Here is a 21,864-nt window from a genome sequence, read left to right on the forward strand (position 1 = left end):
AATTTCCTGTCAGTTATTGAGCTATTTAGCAATTATTTCTTATCATTAGTTTGCAAATTCAAACAGCATCAAATTCTGTTTGCCAAGTTACAAAGCCATGTCATCATAGAGCCCTCTTTGCACAAGCCAGGCCTTTTCTTAGTTTTCTCATCCTCCTCCTCCCAGGCCTGCCAGCCTGAAACAGCTTCTGCAGGAAAGGTCAGTGCCCCAGAGAGCCTGCCTAATGGGTGTTTATCTCTCTTTGGCACTTTCATTAGCTAATGGAGCGAGCTGTTTCCCATGGGAGTGACAGCCCCACCAGGGAGCTTGGAGTTGGCATGTACATCTGCCACCCTTGGGAATGGGTCACCTGGAGGGCCAGCCTCTGCTAAATAGCTAGGACAGATGAAGACGTGAACATTGTACATTACCAACGTGCACAGCCAGCTTTCTTGGCCTACTCTGAGCTCTGTCTCCTTATATCAAAATGCAATTCTCAGGCATTCAATTCAGGGAAACCATCCATACCTTGTCTGAGAATGCTACAGACATGGACATCTGTCACTAGTGACACAAACATATAGGTTAAAGAAGAACATCAGTGCAAGGAAAGAACAGCCAATAGGCTATCCTTCAGGGTGAGGGTGGCATTAAGCAACTCTCACCAAACTTTCCACTGACAATGTTTATTTCCAAGTAAAATTAGGCCAGATGTTCCTTGAGGACAGCCTTAGAGAGGACCAGAGTCACAAAAGACACAGCTTCTATTATATCTACAAACTTCCCAGCTATCAGCTATCCTTGGTGATTGGGGCTATGGGGAGTTTGTGGTCTGGGCCACTGTTACTTTTTGCAACCAGCTGTTAAAGCTAACTCTTTTTCTGCACTTACTGACTCATTGGGCCACTGGGAAGCTGTCTGGGTTCATCATGAAGTCCTCTTCCCCCTCTACCTACTCACAACTCTCATCCCCAAAGGCCTAGTAATATACTTGGAGCACGTACAGGTTAAAGGTAAGAGAATTCTCAATGGAAACAAGGATAAGCGGTAGTTAAGGTAGGTAAATTCTTTTTGCTAAATTGTATTAATTATTGCTGTGTAAGAAATTACCCCCAAATTTAGCAGTTTAAACATTTGTCATTTTAAAGTTTCCATGGATTAGGAATCCAGTGTGCTTTAGTTGGTTGCCTCTGACTCATATCTCTTAAAAAGTTGAGGTTGCAGTGAAGCTGTTGCCAAAGGTCTCAGGCTCGTCTAAGGCTAACTGGGTGCTGGGAATCTAAGTTTAGTTATGTGGTCATGGGCTTGTGGCAGTCCTTGGTACCTCTCCTGGGGGCTTCTCCCTAAGGTGAGCAATCTGGGACAGAGCAAGAGAATATCCCCAAGAAAGACACTGCAATTGTTTTGTCACAATATCAGATGTGACATTCCATCACTTCTTGTATTCTATTCGACAGAAGGCAGTCACCAGGTTCAGCCTTACACAGGAATGTGCATAGCAGGAGGGGATTATTGGGGTCACCTTAAAGGCTGCCTACTATACTAGACTTCAAAAATTCAAAGTACCTCTGGATTTTTCCTTCTCCTTTTTCTTTCCTTAATCAGCTGATTCAGCAGTGATTCATAGAGCATCTATTGTGCATAATGCCTTGTGGTAAATACCATGGGAAACACAACAATATTTAATCACAGAGCTCTGCATTTCACTTGAGGGGTCCAAATCTACAGTGAGATAAGGTAAGTCTACCTGTATCCATCCTGAAGGTGGTTTGGGTGCTCAGACAGAGGAACAAGTGGTGGTGTGGCGACTCTGAAAAGGGAGCTATTTCTTTTAGGGAGAGCAATCAAGGAGAGCTTCCTTTACTTTTTCTGTTTCACAGATAGGAAGAAAGGGAAAAAAAGGAGTAAGGTGGGAGGGCAAAAAGGTAGGTGAGAAGGAGAAGAAAAAAAAACAAAGAAAGTGGGAGGTAGGGAAGAAACAAAGGGAGAGAAGGGGAGAGGAAGGAAGGAAGCTAAGGAGGAAGGAAGCAAGAAAGAAAATAAAGAAGAAAGAATGAAAGGAAAGAAAATTGTGCCAGAGGTTACTTTCTAATTTCACTTCTTTCCTCAGAAATGTTTTAATGATTTTCTATTACATAAATAAATTATAAACATTGGCATTCAAAGCTTTTCCCACTGTTTCTTCCTCTATAACCCTTATCCAACTCCTCCCTCCCACATTTAAATGTTGAAGTAAATAATGGGTGGATCCAAGATTTTAATCCGATCTTGCCAGTTTCTAAAGCTCATATGATTTCTTTTCTTTTTCTTTGTTTTCTTTTTTCCTTTTTCTTTTCTTTTCTTCTTTCTTTTCTTTCTTTCTTTCTTCTTCTTTCTTTTTTTTTTTTTTTTTTTTTTTTTAGCTCGTATGATTTCTACCAGACTAGTCAGCTTCCCAAATCAGTATTATTTCACAACTGGTTAGCAGAGGCAAAAAGCAGTGTGACTGTTATGTCCAAGACCCCAACTGGAATGAATCAAGAAATGGTAATGCTGGTGATTAAGGACAGGGAGAATGAAGAGTTAAAGCATTCCCTTTAGGACTTGCCCCTTTGAGGTTCTGACAGGACCTTTGAAAGGTAAGGTCTGAGATAGCAGAGTGAGTCTGAAGATAGTGGAAAATTTTGAGTCATCTGCAAGAGGTGACAACTAAAGTAGTAGTAGTAGTTGAAATCTTTAGGACTGATAAAAACCAACATTGATAGTTGTGGCCTACATACATAAGAGAACATGAAAAGATTACACAATAGAACCCCAGATAGGTGTAGTTCACTGCAAGTGACTGCAATCTATTTTGCTATTTTGCTAAATGCAAAATAAAAGGTGACCATGGAGAATTTATTTTTCAATAGTTAGGTACTCTTTCCAGTAGATCTCACTTGGAAGAGGTTCTCTTCCCACCAAAAGCCATGGAAATCTATATAAAACTTTATGCCAGTTGCGGTGGTTAGCCTCTAAGATGGTCTCCAATGATCCATCTCCTGGCGTTTATGCCCTTGAGTAAGGTCTGTCCTTGAGAATGGGTAGACTTAATGACTTGCTTCAAAAAAATAGAACATAGCAGAAGTAGTACATATCAATTCTGAAATTAGATTACAAAAAAGACTATTTTCCTTGTTGGCCACCACATCTGGCTCATTTGCTTACTTGCTCTGAGTGAACACAGACTGCCATGTTGTGAGTTGTCCTGAGGAGAGGCCTTGGGCCAGGAAAGGACATCTTTGGCCAGCAGATTTGAGGCCTGCCAACACCTATGGGAGTAAACTTGGAAGAGCATCCTCTCCCAAGAAGTCTCAATTGACCACGGCCCTAACCAATAACTTGATTTCAGGGTTGTGAGGAATCCAGAGCAAAAGCACTCTGCTAAGTTATGCCTGGATTTCTGAACCTCAGAAACTGTCAAATAATACATGTTTATTGTTTTAAGTCACTACATTTTGGGGTAATTCATTACATAGCAGTAGAAAACTAATGCATCACTTCAAGGTGAGAAAAATAGTTGTTCTCTAGTGTTGGTAACTAGAAGCTGAAGCAGAACATCTCAGAGAACTCAAATTATGGTGAAGTGAATTTCTTTACACATAGGCTTTGTGCAGATCTGTACAGTGAGTGGCTGATTGGAATTGGAATATAGAGATCTTTGGACTGAGTTTTTAACATCACATATATGGCTGAGTTTGGTCCTTATGCCGCTGGAGATGGAAAAATAAAATTCTGTATAAACAGTCACAATACAAGGAAAGTATGAATTATCATATGGCATGAACCAAGCCTGAGAAGCAAAGCAAAGGAAAGGACTCAAACAGATTAGGCTGGGGACAGTTTCCTCAGTTTCTCTGTAAGAATCCACAAAAATCTCAAGTGAGAAAGTACTAGAAATAAAACCAGAAGATCACTGTCGTGATATCTACACATTAATTGTAGTGTGTAGTACACAGAGTAAAGATCCGGGAGCCAAACCTGAAGCTTATTACTATTATGATGCAAATGTCTAAATAGCAATCTGTGGTATTAGCCACAGTACATTAAGGTAGCTAACTTGAGTATATAATGCCTACTATGTACCAGGCACTATTCCAAGTTGATGATTTATGTATCATCATTGACCTCAGGTTAAGTACTGATTATTATCCTTACATTGTAAATGAGAAGACTAAGGCACAAAACCTTTAAATAACTCACTTAAGCATTCAATTAGAAAGCTGTAGAATCAGGATTTGAGCACAGGCAGTTTGGCTTCAGAATCCAGTTGTTACCACTGGTCTGAAATGCATTTCTAATGAATCTTCTCATGGAATCAGTAAGAATGGAGCCAATAGTCATTCCTGAGCATTTAGTCCTAAAAGCAGAAAGCAAGAGACAATCCTTAACCTTCCAGATAGTATAAAAGACAAGAAAAGAACTCATCCTTTGGGAAAAAAGAGGTAGGGTGAATTGGACATTTCTGTTTGCTGCTCCAGATCTAGTCTCTGCCCTTATCTGCCCAGCTCTGTACTCCAGAAAGCTGACTTATATAAACTGCAACAACTTTCTCTCTTCAGGCTTTTTCGGAGGGGTGTGGGCAGGAGTATACAGGGGCAGCCTCCAACTCTTTCCTATTTGGGTTGTCATGGGTTGGTTGCATTCTCTCTGGAAGGTCAGAACTCTTGTCTGGCAGCATTGTCTGTGGAACTACGCTCTCCAGGACCTAGAAACCCATTTCTACTTGTGCCTCTTAAGTCCAGGGCATGGTAGCCAATCACAGCAGCATTGTAATATCCTTCATGGGTTCCCTAATTTGGCCATACTTTTGCAAATAGTCGCTTTATTAAACTCCCTTCTCTTGTTTGAATATATATCACTTCTGTACATGCTGCAGCTCTGACAGATCTTAGGATTTTCTTACCACAGCAAGGTTCAGAAAACTTGCCTAGAAGTTTGAGGTAGGGAAGATTTCAAACACATTTTGATGCCCCTTATATTATCTTCTCAATTTGCCCCTTATAGTCTTGAGCCAAGCTTTCATAGAGGGAGGGACAGAATGGCTTCAATAAAACAAAAGGCTGTACCTCCACAAGTGAGTGAGAAAACAAAACAAGAAGTGACCCTGTTGCCAAATGGAAGATTACAATAGCTACTCAGGGGTAGCTTTTAGACAAGTTCAGGGTCTCCTAAATATAAAACACAACATTTATAAAGCTGCTTTTACAGCTCTTTTGCTAAAAACACTATAAACCAGATAATACATTCATTGTGACCAATTTCCCCTGATTGTATCCTCAATTGATGTGGCCCTATGGAGACTAACATGATATATATTTATGCTGTTGGAAGTAATTGTTAATTTATATAATGTTCAAAAGTGAAATGGCTCCTTTAGGTGTACTGATAAGAAAAACAGGTTGCACATAGCTGATAATTTAGTCAAGATTCTAGTGAACCAGAATAAATAATTTGAGAAGAAAGAAAACTAAGTAGTGGGTGTTGTGGTTGTCAAGGAATTTAGATGCTTTTCATTTGTAATGATTCCCCACATAGCTCATATGAAGAAGGCTAATAATATTATTCATCTCAATGAGCACCAGAAATTGGAGCACAAAGAGGATGAGAAATCAATCCATGTTCATTAGGAGATTTTCAACTCCTGTTTCTCAGTCTCACTCTGGAATTCATTTTCACAGGCCAGTGATAAACAATAACCAGGAGACCAAATCTGGCCACTTGTTTATTTTTGTAAATAAAGTTTTATTGGAATACAACCATGCATGCTTTTTATGTATTGTTTTTGGCTGCTTTCTAACTATGTCAGTATTAAGTAGCTGCAAAAGAGATTCTGTGGCCCACAACACCTAAAACAGTGCTATATAGTTATTTACATAAAAAAAAAAAACTTGCTGACCTCCAATCCAGGCTATCAATGGTTATTTTTCTTCTGTCCTTCTTTGAATTCTGATCATAAATTTTTGCACACTAAGCTTCTATTTATTCCTTCATCTTTTTTGATTCTGTGGAGATACGTGATCATGGATTGCACAACTCAGAAATAGGATGGAAAAGGACAAGTCCAAAACAGTAGGTGCCAGGTGAACTGTGTCCATTTGGTTCAAAGGAAAAATATTTTACTTTTCTAAGATCTTGTTGAATTTCAATAATCCCTTCAAGCTCTAAAATTATTAGTGTGTGAAGAGTCTAAAGTATGATCCCTGGAAATAACTAATGTTGTGTATTGAGAGAAAAAAAAGAGCCTATTTAAAAAATCATAGATAGCAATAGAATAATTGTTCCAAAACTGCCCTTTTCCGGGTTAATCTCCTAAAATTCACAGTTTAGGCATGCCAGTCTCCTACCCAAGGCTTTCAAAAATTTCTTCTGCCAGTGATCTAGAACTATACATATCATATGGATAAAAATCACCTTTATTAAAAAGCACATTTCTTTAAAAAAAAAGATTTTATTTATTCATGAGAGAGAGAGAGAGAGAGAGAGAGAGAGGCAGAGACACAGGCAGAGGGAGAAGCAGGCTCCATGCAGGGAGGCCGACATGGGACTCAATCCCAGGACTCCAGGATCATGCCCTGGGCTGAAGGTGGTGCTAAACTGCTGAGCCACCAGGGCTGCCCGAAAAGCACATTTCTGAAAGAGCCCTGCCCAAGTTTTCCCCTGGAAGGCTATTTAAATAGCCTTCATAGTTATACTGAGTGGAATAAGTCAATCAGAGAAAGACAATTATCATATGATCTTACTTGTATGTGGAATTTAAGAAACAAAAAAGAGGATGATAGGGGAAGAGAGGAAAAAATAAAAGACAAAATCAGAGAGAGAGACAAACTGTAAGAGACTTTTAGTCATAGAAAACAAACTGAGGGTCACTGGAGGGGAAGAGTGTAGGGTAATTGGGTGATGGGCATTAAGGGGGGCATGTGATGTACTGAGCACTGAGTGTTATATCAGACTGATGAATCATTGACTTCTACCTCTGAAGCCAACAATATATGCTAATTAATTGAATTTAAATAAAATTTTAAAAATATGCAAAAAAAGAAGAAAAGGAAGATATTGTTTTGATTGACATTAAAATTCCAACCATTTTTGAAATCAAACATCCATGAATTTGTCAGTCATATGCTACAAAATTGTAAAAACTGTGTTAGTTTTAACTGAATTATTCCTCACTTACTTGTTCTTTCTCGAAAATGTTGATAAAACCTTCTCTTGCTGAGCCTCATATCTTCCTAAATAATATTACTCTGGATTATTGTCTTGTATAATATAGTTTGGGCTGATACGGCTATATATATATTTTTTTAAATAATAACATTGGTAAAATTGAGAGGGTAGGTGATTAGACCATATTCCTCTCAATAAAAATACACTGATAAAAAAAATACATAGAAATTATAAAAAGGAACCAAAAATAAACTCTGGGACTGAAATGTACAATAACTGAAATAAACAATATGTTAGAGTGGCTCAATAGTTATTCCACTATTATTGTTATTCCATCAGTAAACTTGAAGAGGGAATAACTGAAATAAACAATATGTTAGAGTGGCTCAATAGTTATTCCACTATTATTGTTATTCCATCAGTAAACTTGAAGAGGGAATAACTGAAATTATTGAGTCTGATAAATAGAAATTAAATGAGTAAAGAAAAATGAAAAGAGCCTAAGGGATAGTGAGACACTATCAAAAGGACCAACATATGCATTGTGAGAATCCCAGAAGAAAAGAGTAAGAGGTAGAAAGACTATTTGAAGAAATAATGGCTGAAAACTTCCCAAGTTTGAGAAGCTTAATGATACTAAGTAGAATACACTCAAAAATATCCACACCAAGACAAACTGTCAAAGTCAGAAACAAAGAAAGATCTTAAAAAGCAGCAACACAGAAGTAACTCATCATGTATAAGAGCTCCATAATAAGATTATCAGTCAATTTCTTACCAGAAATCAGCAGGTTGGCATATTCTAAATGCTAAAACAAACAGACAAACAAACATAACTCGATTCTATATCTGGCAAAATTGTTCTTCAAAAATGAAAGAGAAATTAAGACATCTGCAAATTAAAAAAAAAATGATGAAGAAGTATATTAGCCCTTGATTTGTCCTCTAAAAAATCCTTGTGTCCTTCAGTCAGGTTGATACAAAAAGAAACAATGCAATAACTTTAAGCCACATGAAGAAGTAAAGATCTTTGGTAAAGTAGGTAGGTATATAGGCAATTAGAAAAGTTAGTATTATCATAATTTTGGCTTGTAACTCCACTTTTAATTCTCTACATGACTTAAGATACAAATGTATAAACATAACTATTAATCTATGTTTTGGGGCACACATTATATAAAGATGCAATCTATAACACCAATAAAAAGAAAAGCCAGAGAGTAAAGCTGTATAGAAGCAGAGTTTTTGCAAGCTATTAACCTTAAATTCACATAAATTCAAATTAGTTATAACTTTATACTGTTGAATGTATGTAATCTCTATTGTAACCACAAAGAAAATGTCTATAGAATATACACAAAATAAAATGAGAAGAGAATTTAAGTGTTTCACTACAAAAAATCAACTAAACACAAAAGAATCCAGTATAGAGAAAATGAGGGACAAAAAAAGGTTTAAAGTTTGTATAAAACAAAATAGCAGAATGTCAGAAGTAAATCACTCCTTATCAATAATTACTTTAAGTGTAAATGGATTAAACTTTGTAAGCAAAAGACAAAGATTGGCAGAATGGATCTTAAAATATAATCCAACTACATAATATCTATTAGAGATTCACTTTAGAGCCAAAGACACAAATATATTGAAAGTGAAAGAATAGAAAAAAATATATATATCCCATGCAAATAGTAACCAAAAGGCAGCTGGGATTGCTATACTAATATCAGATAAAATAGACTTTAATAAAACAGATTTATAAAAAATAAAGAAAGGTGTTACACATTAACAAAAAGTTAAATATAGCAAGATGATACAATATTTATAAATACCTATGCATCCAATAACAGAAAGTAGAGAAGCTGAAACTCTCCTGGATTCCTGGTGGGAATGTCAAATGTTACAACCTGTATGGAAAACAGTTTTGCAAAAAAAAAAAAAAAAAAAAAAAAAAAGAAAACAGTTTTGCAGTTTCTCAAAAAGTTAAACAAGAAGCCATCACATGACCCAGCAGTTCTACTACTAGGTATATATACAGAAGACTTGAAAGTAGGGACTCAAATAGATATTTATATACCAATAGGCATAGCAGCATTATTCACAGAGCCAGAAGGTAGAAATAACCTGTATCCATCAATAGATAGGCAGGATAAATACCATGTGATACATACACATAATAAAATGACATTCAGTCTTCAAAAAAGGAATGACATTTTGATATATGCTTCAACATGGGTGAACATTGAAAATATGCTTAGCAAAATAAGCCAGACACAGAAGGACAAATATTGTTAATTCCACTTATAAGGGGCACCTAGGACAAGCACCTTTTTAGTAACAGAAAGTAGAATATGGTTATCAGGGAGTGGGGAAGAAGACAATTGAAGGTTATGGTTAATGGATACAGAGTTTTTGTTGGGGGTGATGAAAATTTTCCAAATACAGATAGGTGTTAGTTACACAACATTTTGGATGTATTTAATGCCACTGAATTGAATGCTTATGGGTAGTTAAAATCATTAATATTATGTCATCTATATTTTGCTACAACAAAAGAAATATTTCTGGAGATGGTCCTGCAGCAGGACAGAAAGCATCATAAGATAGGCAGGACCCCCACCCTGACGTAGAGAATAAAAAGTCTGCGGCTGCTAGGGTTTGAGAAAAAGTTATAATTGCTTAGAAAATACAAGTCTTTCTTCCTTTCCTTGTCCAGGTTCTGGAAGAATGTTCAAACCCACATCTCCTTACACACTAGAATCCATATACAACATACTTGCAGCATTGGAGGTATTATGTCTTGAAGAGCTAAAGCAGATCTATGCAGAATTGAGTCAGAGAACATGCCATGGTAAATTGATTGATCTTTGTATCAAAAATAATTTTGTTTAGAATGGAGAAGCTTGTTTCATTCCTAGGGATTTCACCAGAAGATAGAGAAATGATGGAAGATCAACTGGAAAAAAAAAAGTGTGCTATAAAGCTATTAGAAATCATTTTGAGGGGCACCTGGGTGACCCAGTGGTTGAGCATCTGCCTTTGGCTCAGGGCATGATTCTGGAGTCCTGAGATGGAGTACCACACCAGGCTCCCCACAGGGGGCCTGCTTTCCCCTCAGCCTATGTCTCTGCCTCTCTTTCTGTGTCTCATGAAAAAATAAATAAATCTTAAAAAAAAAAATGTTTTGAATCCCCTAAAGCCTCTCACCTGATCCTAGTTACTGCTGTATCTCCAGCATCCAGCACAGTGTTCACATAACTTAGATATCAAAAATTATGTTTTGAGTGAAGAATTGTTCTCTAATTTAAGCTCCTAAAATAGATCACTGTACACTGAGGTCCATATAGATGGCATGTGATTAAGTCACTCTTGTGTGGCTGTGCTTTTGGTAATACGTCCTGAGGAATATCCCATGTGGGTAATTGGTGATATTAGAATTCTTCCCAGATACAACATGAAGGTCAACATCTCCAGATGATGTTAAAATTGACTGGTTAGGTTCAATAACAGCTGGGCTTTGCTTTTTATCTCTATGTAACATCAGCATTCATTTGCCAATCATTGTTTGTGTTGCTTCATCATGGAATTCTTTTAATTCTTTTAATACTTTTAAATTCTAATATTTTGCCTTAGTTTTGATTAAAACAATCTTTAAACATTATATAAACAAAGGTATTAATTTGTTCTTATGACTATATACAGTAATAATGTATAAATACAGTTATAATACAATAATAATAATTAAGGATCCTGAAATGCAGGAGAGAGGAGTAAGAAAAAGCTTCTGTAATAAATAAATGAAATTCTAATTTACTCTTAGAGCTAAAGTCCATCTCAACCACGAAGAAAATGCACCTTTTTATTTATACAACATTAGCATTATTTCTATCTCACTTACAATCTATATTACTAAACTGTAGGAGTGAGAAGTTTTAAATGACATTCAGAATTCGGGAAGATTCTATATAAACAGAAAGAACAGTAGGTTCACACAAACAGGCACATATATTGGCAAGCTGACATGTACAAATATAGACACCATCTAAAGATGGCTGTGAGGAGAGAACCATGTCAAAGCTGATAAATTATTCATCACCTGTTCTGCAGAGTGAACACTATCAGGTAATGATCTGTAATTATTAATAAATAATTTAAGCTTTAATAGCTCTGAAATGAAATGCTTAATTGCATCACAACATAATTAATGGAATTAGCTGCAATGTTTAAAATGAGAATTTTTTTCTCCAATCTTTCTTTCTCACATTTTCTTTGCCCCAAATGTTGGTAACCCAAAGGATAAATAGGATGATTAAATTCTAAATGTGTCTGTCCGTGTGTGTGTGGTGTGTGTTTCAGCACAGGGATGTGTGTGTGTGTGTGTATGTGTGTGTGTGTGTGTGTGTGTATTTGTTCTGAGACTCTTGATATTCAAGGTATTGCAGGAAGTGGAGAAAGAGATTTCACTGAATCTTCCCTGACAGTAACCCTAGTAATGACTTTCTCAGATTGGGGCAATATTTAATTCAGAAACTACAGAGCTGCTGTGCACAAAGCTTTGTGGTGGGCATGGTGAGGGGGTAGAGGAGAGAGGAAGGGAAGGGGTGGAGCTACAGGCATACATTAAGATGAACATCTGGCTTTCTGGAGGTTATGATTTCCTGGGGGAACAATAGTCATGAGACACAAAACACAGATTCCAATTTACAAACTTGTTGGTGAAATTGGGAAAGACAGAGGCAAGAGATGTGAAGACAAAGATCAGTAAGTACAAGAATGAGGTTTGTGGATCCCTATAGCTCATAGAGCCCCAGCACTTGACTCCAACACCATTGTCACTGTAGGATCCATAGTGGTTCACAGAGCTTCCATTATCTCTTGTTAACTTATAACCTATCATCTCCTCCATAACCCCCACATTATCTTTGAACTTCTAGACTTTCTCTACTTTGCCTCATTTTTGGAAATCATCTCCTGCCTCTTGCTTAACACCTTCTCCCACATCATAAAGGGCCTTAAGCCTTGCAAAGCCTTGAAGGAGGCCTAAAAGAGATGCTAAGGAAATACAGATGTGGGAAGTGCTCACCAGGAATGGGTTCTGGAAGTGACAGTGAGTGTGGAAGAGAGACAGTCAGGGATGAGTAAGTACGTACTAAAGAGCAAGGATTCAACTGGATAGGGTAGAAGGAAAGCCAGAGCAAAGGACAAGGGGGAAGCAAGTGTGTTTGAAGTGCAGATCCAGAGAGTAGCTGGGAAGGCTGCCTAGAGTGTTGGGTATTAACCATCTACATCTACCAAACTCTGTGCTGGATGGTATTCTTGATACTTTATTGATCTTTATCAATTTAATAGCTCAATAATCCTGTGGAAAAAGTACTATCATTATAGAATACCATATTCCCATTTTACAGAAGGACAAATGAAGGCACAAAATAGTTAAGTCATTTGCCCAAGGCTACACAGCTACTCTGAGCTGGAACTGAGTTTTGAACCTAATATCTCTGGCTCCAGAGTCTATACAGTTGCCTTTTGTGCTCTTCTGAGTTGTTTCAGCTTAGATTTACAGAGGAGATATCTGGCTTTGTCTCAAGTTTTTTTTTTTTTTTTTAAGATTTTATTTATTTTTTCATGAGAGAGAGACAGAGACAGAGACACAGGCAGAGGGAGAAGCAGGCTCCCTGAGGGGAGCCCAATGTGGGACTCAATCCCGGATCCCCTGGATCACGCCCTGAGCCAAAGGCAGATGCTCAACCACTGAGCCACCCAGGTGTCCCCGTTTCAAGTTTTTAATACTGGTGGCTGCATCTATACCCACCTCCTTTCCATGGCATCAGAGTGGGAGGAAAGCACTTCCCCATCATTTGGCTTTTGGCTTGGCCCTGCACCTGTCTATGGACAGTGGGCCTATGGGTGTGACTGGAGGAAAGGCTTGAAATGTGCTGGCGTGATTGGGTTCACTCTCTTGTCTTCCTGTATTTTTCCATAAGTAGAATATGTCTCAGGTAATCACTAGTCCAAAGAGGTTGTAAGACATGCAGAGCAAACCTCAACCCAGTCCTCTGCATGGAGCCAGACTTAGCTAAGCACAACACAGAAGAACTGTGACCAGCAGATACGTAGCCTGAAGCAGAGCTACCCCCTGCCAACCTGCATACCAGTGAGCGTGGATATAAAAGTGTATTATTATATGCCATTAGGATTTTGTGGTTGTTTGTTATGTATCATTATTGTGACAATAGCTGACTAATACTGCACCATCAACCCAGCCTCAGGCATCCTTAGATATAGACACTTAATTTCTTTCAGTTTTACTTATATACCACGCCAAGGCAGTTTCAAGAGAAGTTCCCAAGCCTTTGTTTCAACCAGATGGTTCCCCTTGGGCACTTTAGTGTAGAAATTCTGGAACAATCATAGTATAGGTAGAAATTGGTAGAGCTGGCATGCAAATTCATCTTTTTCACTCAGAATCCAAGATTTCAACCACTGAATTAGAGGGCTCATCAAATATGAATGAGCCTATGCCCAAGTCTCCAGCTGAAAGTGCCTGCCAATAGCTGCAAGCAATGGTCCTCTGCTTCCAGATTCATCCATACTGCTCACTCCAAGTTGCTCACTGTTGCTTCTTTTACCTCTTACTTCTCTGGCAGCCTTTGTTTGACCCCAGGCCTTGTCTTCCATTTTTCAGCTAGCCTTGAAATACGGATGACTCAATTTGAGGTAAGTTTCCCATCTCTAATTTCAGCACCATCTGTAGGTCACAACTTTCAGGATTCCTCTTTTAATCCAAACACACTTCAGTCTCAGGTAAGAAGCTCTCTTGCCTATGAAATTGTTTGCAGTTTGGCCCCTCTTGTCTCCATCTAGTGAGTGGAATCAGATATATGGAACACAGAAATAAGCCCAAATCAAATCTAGATCCAATACACAGTATTTAACACATAGACAGCTGTGCAGATAACCTATGGTGGAAAGGGTCATGTGTCAGTTAGGCAACCAGGTGGCAGGTCTATCTGGCAGGAGCCAGGCTCCAACTCGGTTATGGCAGGGGCCCAGGAGACCTGCTATTGTTAGATGCAGACAAGGACTGTGAGCCAGAAGGATGAATCCAGGGTCTGGAAAACCAAGGGAGGTTAGGCATGGCACTTATTAGACAACACTGGGAGCTCTGCTACATTGCCCAGTATATCAGGGTGGTCAACCTAGAAGGACACTAGTCTGATCAAGGCAGAGGCAAAACTATGAAAAATCACAATGCTGCAAGGATTTTACTAACCTGCCTCACTTTTTCAAACTGGTCATCTCAGTCTGGCTGATGACAGAGGTCGATCTGAGTGAGCCAGACCATCTCTAGAGGCGCCTTCCTGTCCTATGTGGTCACAGCCAGTCTGAACACCCCGTTGCTTTCAGAACGGCTGGGATTATTTTCTCATATTTCCAAACCCATTTGTATTTATACTTATATTTATAGTGTGGTTCTCAATCATTTTAACTTAAGCTTTTAGTGCAAAAAAGTAAAAGAGGTTATTGGATTTCTCTTCCTCTGTACCAGTCAGAAGCATATTCTTCTTCCCAACTTCCCAGTTATTAATTTATTATTATAATTATTACTATTATGAAAGAAAAATGTTATGTGGCCCTAAGATGGTATCTAATTTAAAGTATATTTTAAGCATGTGATATACATCATCCTACAGGATATATTTGCTTTCTTCGGTTTATGTAAAATAAGGTGTTGAAGGGTAATTGAGACCTTTCAAGGGTGATCCTAAGCATAAGTAAGATTTACAATTTCTTCCTCTGCCTTTTTTTGTATAGTATTTGTTCAATTAATGGAATTTTTGATACCATAGCTCCATTAGAATGCAATTACTTATGCAAACAAGTAAAATCATGGCATATCAGAACTAGTTCTTACAGAAGTTCTGGTCCAAAGCCCTTATTTGATGGTGAGGAAATTGAGGTCCAAGAAAGGAAATGGCTTGGTGCTCTAGAGTCTAGACCCAAATTCTAGAAGGTCTCTCTCTCTCTCTCTGTCTTTAAATTGAGGATGAGGGGGTGGGTAGTGAGTGTAGTGTTTAGAAGCTTGGGTTCTACAGGCAGAAAGTCTAGGTTTGGATTCTACATCTGGCACTCACTGGCCTTTGGGCAACTTACCCAACCTCTCTAAACCTCAGGTTTCCCATCTGTCAAGTGAGGATAAAATAACACCTCCATTATAGGGCTATTATGATGTTTCATAAGATAATCCATTTAAAATTTTCATCACACTGCCTGAAATATTATAAGATTTTAATAAGTGTTAGTTGCTTATGAATAATCTTTAGTGTTCAGGGAAGGGTGACCAGGACGCTAAGGAGATTGGAATCATGCCTTAAAGGTAAGAGATGTTTTAAAATAGAAATGCTTAGACTTGAGATAAGACATAAGATGAACAGACCATGTCTTTTAAACATTTTAGGGGCTATTCGACACAGAGGAATTAAAGTTATTCTTTTGGCCACAGTAGCTAGTATCGATACACACAGCTTATTCACTGTTCAACACTTCAAAGAATTCTTAGTTAACCATGGAGTCAAATCCAGCAAGTTGTTAGTGATCCTTTGCAATCTGGCCCTTGCAACAGTTTCCTTTGTTCAAATGATTTCCCTTTGTGCGCTTCATGCATGAGTCAAATGGAGCTATTTGCTTATGCGATCTGTGGTTTCTCCTCTTCACAACTTTAGCCATCTTATTTTCTCTTCACCTTGACCATTCCCACTTTTCAAAAATCTCATTCCCCTTCCAAGCCTCTGGACAATGCAGCCAGAAGTATTCTTGTGTTCCTGATCTCCCACAGCATTCATTCTTCTATGACTCCTAGACCTTGGCTTATTTTAGTTCTAAGCACCTTCCATCAATCTGTGAGTGAGAAGAAGACAGGCTTTGATTCTGGCCCCTTTATCTCTGGCTCCCCAGTAGGGCCTGGCACAGTCCCTGGAGGTCCAGGGAAATCCTTGGAGTTGGTTAGAACACATTCCCCCCGCCTCTTCCACTTACAAATTTTGACCTAGAGACTTTTCCTGAACTCTAATTGTGGCCATCCTCTGTGAAAGAGGAGCAATGGAATCCACTGTTGGAAGTGACATGATCAAGTCACTGAATTCTCATCTTGTTCTGCACAGTCACTCTGTTTTGTTCTTGAGACCACTCTTGACTCCAAGCTGCAAGCTCTGCCCAAATATTTTTCTACTCTGTCATCTGGTAAAAGCTAGACAGAGATGTACACAAATCTCATGAGAGATTCTCACACATCCATTCTTCTCCCCAAAGGTCTAGGTGAGAGTTACTTGTGAACAGATTTCTTATGCCCTGTGTCCTTGGGTCTGTCTTAATACCTGGCCCCTCAGAAACCACACAAGAGATGAATGAGACAAAAGAAAGAAGAAGATGTGAAATTATTTGCTCTTCCATGGGAAAGCCCTAACCACCATATAGGAAGACCTAATTTTGTGTCCTTTACCAAATCCCTCCATACACATTCATATATAAACCCTCCACAATCAGTGACAGTTTAATTTGAGGGTTTCCTCTATCATAGGATTGCTATGATTATTAAATAAGATAATTAACATAAAATAGCCTTCACAGTGATCCCAAGAAGAAATTCAAATAATGCTAATCCTCTTCCTTATGTTGTATTAGTAGACATAAATGTCTCTTGCGTAAAGGAGCTAGTGACTAGTGACTAAAAATTAACTAGAGCCAACAGCTAGCTGTTATATAAAGACAGATTCAGTTCAATACTGAGAAATCTTCTAAAAATAAACAAAAAAATCTTCCCTCCTGATGAAGGGACGATTTTGAACTAAAAAAATAGCCATTAGAAGTACTTAGGAAGAGGCTAACCAATCCTTTGTCAACAATGTTGTAGCAGAAAAGCATTTTGGGGGAGCAACATGCCTACTATTCCATTTCTGAGATTTTTGGATTTTGACAGCAAAATAAGCCAAGATCACTTAGGGACCAAAGTTCATCCAACAGGAATCCCTAAAGCCATGTGTTTTGCCTTTTCCATGTACCAATCTTGAATTACTGATTTTCCTAAAACTTTAAATCCACCCAAGGTAATCAACCTACTATCTTCTAAAAGTTGATTGTACGTTTTGCTGCTGTGCCTTTTCTACTACCTTACATTCCTTCCTTGTTACTTTGCACCAGTCTTAATCATATTCTACTAGCTAAAGATTCAGCTAAAATTCAGTCTCTTCTCTGAAGTCTTCTCAAGTTATACATCATGAAGCCAACCTTTGCACTTTCAAGTCCTATAACATTCTATCTTTGAAATATATCCATTATTTGACCACTTCTCACCACCTCCATTGCTAGCTCTGGTCCAAGCTGCCACCATGGTCTTTTCTCTGGATTACTACTGTGCCTCCTAACTGCCTCGTATTTCACTCTCTGCCTCCCAGAAGTCTATCCCAACACAACAGCCAGATCAATCTTTTCAGAACCTAAGAAAGTCATGCCTTGTTTTTGTTTAAACCTTGAAATGGTTTGCCATTTCACACAGAGCACAAGCCAAAGTCTTTATAGTTGCCTACAGAGCCCTATGTAATCTGGCTCCCAGTTTCATGTTGGACCTCTTATCCTATTGCTCTCCCTTAGCTCCATCCAGTCTTACTAGCCTCCTTTCAGAGTCTTCCTTAAGTCTTCTCACTGGCTCTCCCTTCTAACTGGAATACTGTCTGCCATCTCTTCATGGCCAGAATGCCCACTTCTCTCAAGTCCTTGCTCAGCTATCATGTTCTAAATGAGGCTTACCCTGACTACCCCCTCTCCCAGTATTTAAAATCTCAATCCAAAAGAAAATGTGATACACACACACACACACACACACACACACACACAGTGGAATATTACTCAGTCATCAAAAACAAAATCTTACCATTTGAAACAACATGGATAAAACTAGAAGGTCTTCTGCTAAGCAAAATAAGTCAATCAGAGAAAGACAATTATCATATGATCTCACTCATATGTGGAATTAAGAAACAAAACAGAAGATCATAGAGGAAGGGAGGGAAAAATAAAATAAGATGAAATCAGAGAGAGAGACAAACCATTAGAGACTCTTAACTATAGGAAACAAACTGAGGTTTACTGGAAGGGAAGACGGTGAGGGGATAGGGTAATTAAGTGATGGACATTAAGGAGGGCACATGATGTGATGAGCACTGGGTGTTATATGCAACTGATGAATTACTGACCTCTACCTCTGAAACTAATAATGCACTATATGTTAATTAACTGAATTTAAATAAAATAAAAATAAAAAAATAATTAAACCTCAATCCAGCTCCTGCTTCTTGATACTTTCTTCATAACATTCACCACCTTATGATTTTTAGATGACTTATTTATCTTTTTTACTATTTAATTTAGTTATCAAATTTATTAACTTTTCATATCTCTAAGTCTAGTTTTTCCAGGGAACTTATAAGCTCCTAAAAAACTAGGATTTTTTTCTCATTAATCTGTTAGCATACATCATTGTTTCTCAAACTTAGTAGAAGCTTAGTAATATGTATTGCTAAAATGATCCCATGTGAATGAAAGAGTTTTTCAGAGTACTTTATTTGAGTAGAAAAGACTTACTCTTTCAGACTTGGGTAGGGAAACAGTGCATTCCTGGTGACTCAGCATTTATTAAACACTAATTGTGTGTGTGTGTGTGTGGTTTTTTTAAGATTTTATTTATTTATTCATGAGAGACAGAGAGAGAGAGAGAGAGAGAGAGAGAGGGGCAGAGACACAGGTAGAAGGAGAAGCAGGCTCCTGCAGGGAGCCACACATGGGACTTGATCCTGGGTCTCCAGGATCATGCCCTGCGCTGAAGGCTGCACTAAATCGCTGAGCTACCTGGGCTGCCCAAGAACTAATTGTTAACAGAGTTTTCTATTAGGCTACAAGTAAGAACCTTATTTCTTTTTTATGTTTTTAAATATTTATTTATTTTGAGAGGGAAAGAGAGAGGGAACAGGGAGAGGGGCAGAGGGAAAGAATCTCAAGCAGACTTCCTGCTAAGTGCAGTCTGATGCAGGGCCCAATCTCAGGACCCTGAGATGGTGACCTGAGCTGAAATCAAGAGTTAGATGATTAACCAAGTGAGCTGCCCAGGCACCCCAATAGAACTTTATAGGTAGTCTTGTCTTCCTGTAGAAAAGAAGATTTAGGTCTGTTATTTGGACCATCCAGGGCTCCATATTTTCCAGTGTCAAAATTACAAGGAACTGTATTGATACATTATCTAGACAATTTAGAAAAAAGTGTCTTTGTGAGGAGGGCTACATATTTCCCAAATGTTAATTATGGATAATTGCATTTTCATTGCTATTGAAATCTTAAGTCAAATTCTTTTGCTTGGGGAATATGATTGAAGCTTCATTTAATAAGTGTTGGTTTACATGGAGTTTGTCAGAGAGATTAAAATAAGAAATTGTACCTGTGGAAACATGCTTTTTTTTTTTTTTTTTCCCTAGGAAGGAAACACAACCTCCCCAAACCAACTGGGCCAGTTCTAAAGCTAAGAGGAAAAGCAGTGGCTCTCAGTGCACCAAGTCTGTGTGAACTTTGTTTGCCATGCCAGGAATTCTCTTGTGCTCTTTCTTACCCTGGTCTTTCTACTGTCTCCAGAGAGTTCCCTCAACACCAGGACGTAGAACTTCGTCCACTGTCTCCCCAAATCTTCACATTTCAATTGATCTCCCAGTTGCTGCAGAATGGATTGTAGTTAAGAGGAACAACATAACTGGTAGAGCAGCTACTTGCCTTGTGTAGGAATTTTATTTAGGTGATATTGTTAGTAACAACAGTAAACATTTATTAAGAACTAGCACAATATTTGACACAGGAAGACCTGTTACATAAATAAAGTCTGGTGAGTTTATAATTCACATTGTTCTGCTTTTAAAACACAGAGCACCCTGAGAAGCAATCTGAAGACCACTGGTGGTTGTCATTTTTGTTCTGATTCTAACTGAATGGTTCTAAGTTGTTTGATCTTTCTGTGGTTGGTGATTTGAAACACTATGGTTACGTGGCTGGCCCTCACATGTAAAACAAAATGAGATACCCTAAATCGATGTAAAAGCTTGGTGCTTTGCTCAGTGATCCTTTAACCCCCATTCCACTGCTTGCATTCCTAGCTATCCTGGCCAGGCTCATGGTCTCCCTTCAGTTCATACATTGCTTTCTGGTCCTGGATATCAGTTGCCAAAGCACCAGAGTCTTGGATTCCCACATGTTGCCTGCTAGTTATGATTTCTCCTGGAGCACAGTCCCTACCACTCTATTTCAAAACATATTACTTTGTGTTATTCTTATTTCCTTATTTGTTTGTCTTACCCACTAGACTGTGAGATCCTCAAGGTTAGAGAATATGTTTTATTCATCTTTGTTTTTCTTACAGTGCTTATCATGATGTCCAGCCAGAATAGGTTTCAATAAATGTGAGTTGAATGAATGCTCCTCTAAAAATTCCCTGCATGTATGCAGTCAGTCTTGCAGCAAACTCTCCATCCCCCCCCTTTTTTTCTCAACCCCTATGCTCTAATTCTCAGTTGAGACAGAAAGGATAAGGTTTGCATAAAAGTAGCAGCATGCTTAAATCAATGACTCACATAGTGGGCGCTAAATACATGTTTGTTGATGAATGAATGCCTAAAAGGAGTTTTCCCAGCCCATCCCTGTTTATAGCAGCCACTTCTGGCTATCCTTCCTAAGCATACCAATGCCTCCTGCCATTGCCTACTTACTACCTTAGAAATACCCTTCTCTTGCCACGATCACCTGGTTCACAGAGGTGGCCACATGGCTTCTCTGTATCCTATGACTGCTAGCACCTTACGAACCATTAGTAGGATCAGAATGAAATCTGGATCCTGACAGCTGGTTTTTGTTCTCTGGGAGTTGGATTCCAGTCCTAGGCACAAAGGACTAAAGGACCCTGAGCCTATCTTTGGAACACATCACTTCACTAGGACCACGTGCTTCCTGTGTCTTTGTATCTCTTACCTATTAAACATCAATTATTCACTACTTACTCTCAACAGTTTTCATCACAACCTCTTCCACTTATTTCCTCCCCTATCTTCCCCCCAGGGGAGAAAGTGAGTTACAAAATGGATATAGCTTCAGAGAAAAGGAAAAGAAACAAAAGCTCTGTAGATTTTACAAATGCCATAATATGACCTTGATAAAAGAAAAAAAATTGCGCAGTGATCTCAATAATTACTAGATTCATAGTGTTTTAAATATGGTCTCTCATTTAATACTTTCAATAATCACATGGAGTTGGTGATATTCTTTCCTCAGTTTGCAAATGAAGAAGCCAGTCCTTAAAGAGTCTGTCACTTGCTGAAAGTTAAGCAGCTTAGTGAAAAAACAAACCTAGGGTTCAATTATTGGCTTCATAGCCACCCACTCTGTACAGACTTTTTCTACAAACATTATCCTATACTCCATCGTAGGTTGTTGAGTTGGGAAAAACTCAGTCATTTTCCTGGGTTCCTCCTTTACTCTCACATGACTACCACACTCACAACCCTTCTGGTACCAGGTACATGGACTTAGCCCACAATAAGAAATTCTCTGCAACAGGAGCTGAGTGTCCTACAACTTAATTCAATTCTGATACTATCTACCTCCAGATCCCACAGTTTA

At 38.4% G+C, this 21,864-nt stretch overlaps 1 long non-coding RNA gene across 1 annotated transcript; it reads left to right on the forward strand.

The window, feature by feature from the left end:
* Nucleotides 1-1,420: 1,420 nt before the first annotated feature.
* Nucleotides 1,421-20,092, forward strand: LOC112669788 (uncharacterized). The gene is made up of 4 exons (XR_007405946.1): nucleotides 1,421-1,716; nucleotides 9,878-10,012; nucleotides 13,847-13,878; nucleotides 19,683-20,092. It is a non-coding gene; the product is annotated as an uncharacterized LOC112669788 (long non-coding RNA).
* Nucleotides 20,093-21,864: the final 1,772 nt, after the last annotated feature.

This window comes from Canis lupus, chromosome 25, assembly GCF_003254725.2.
Source record: "Canis lupus dingo isolate Sandy chromosome 25, ASM325472v2, whole genome shotgun sequence".
Lineage (NCBI taxonomy): Eukaryota > Metazoa > Chordata > Mammalia > Carnivora > Canidae > Canis > Canis lupus.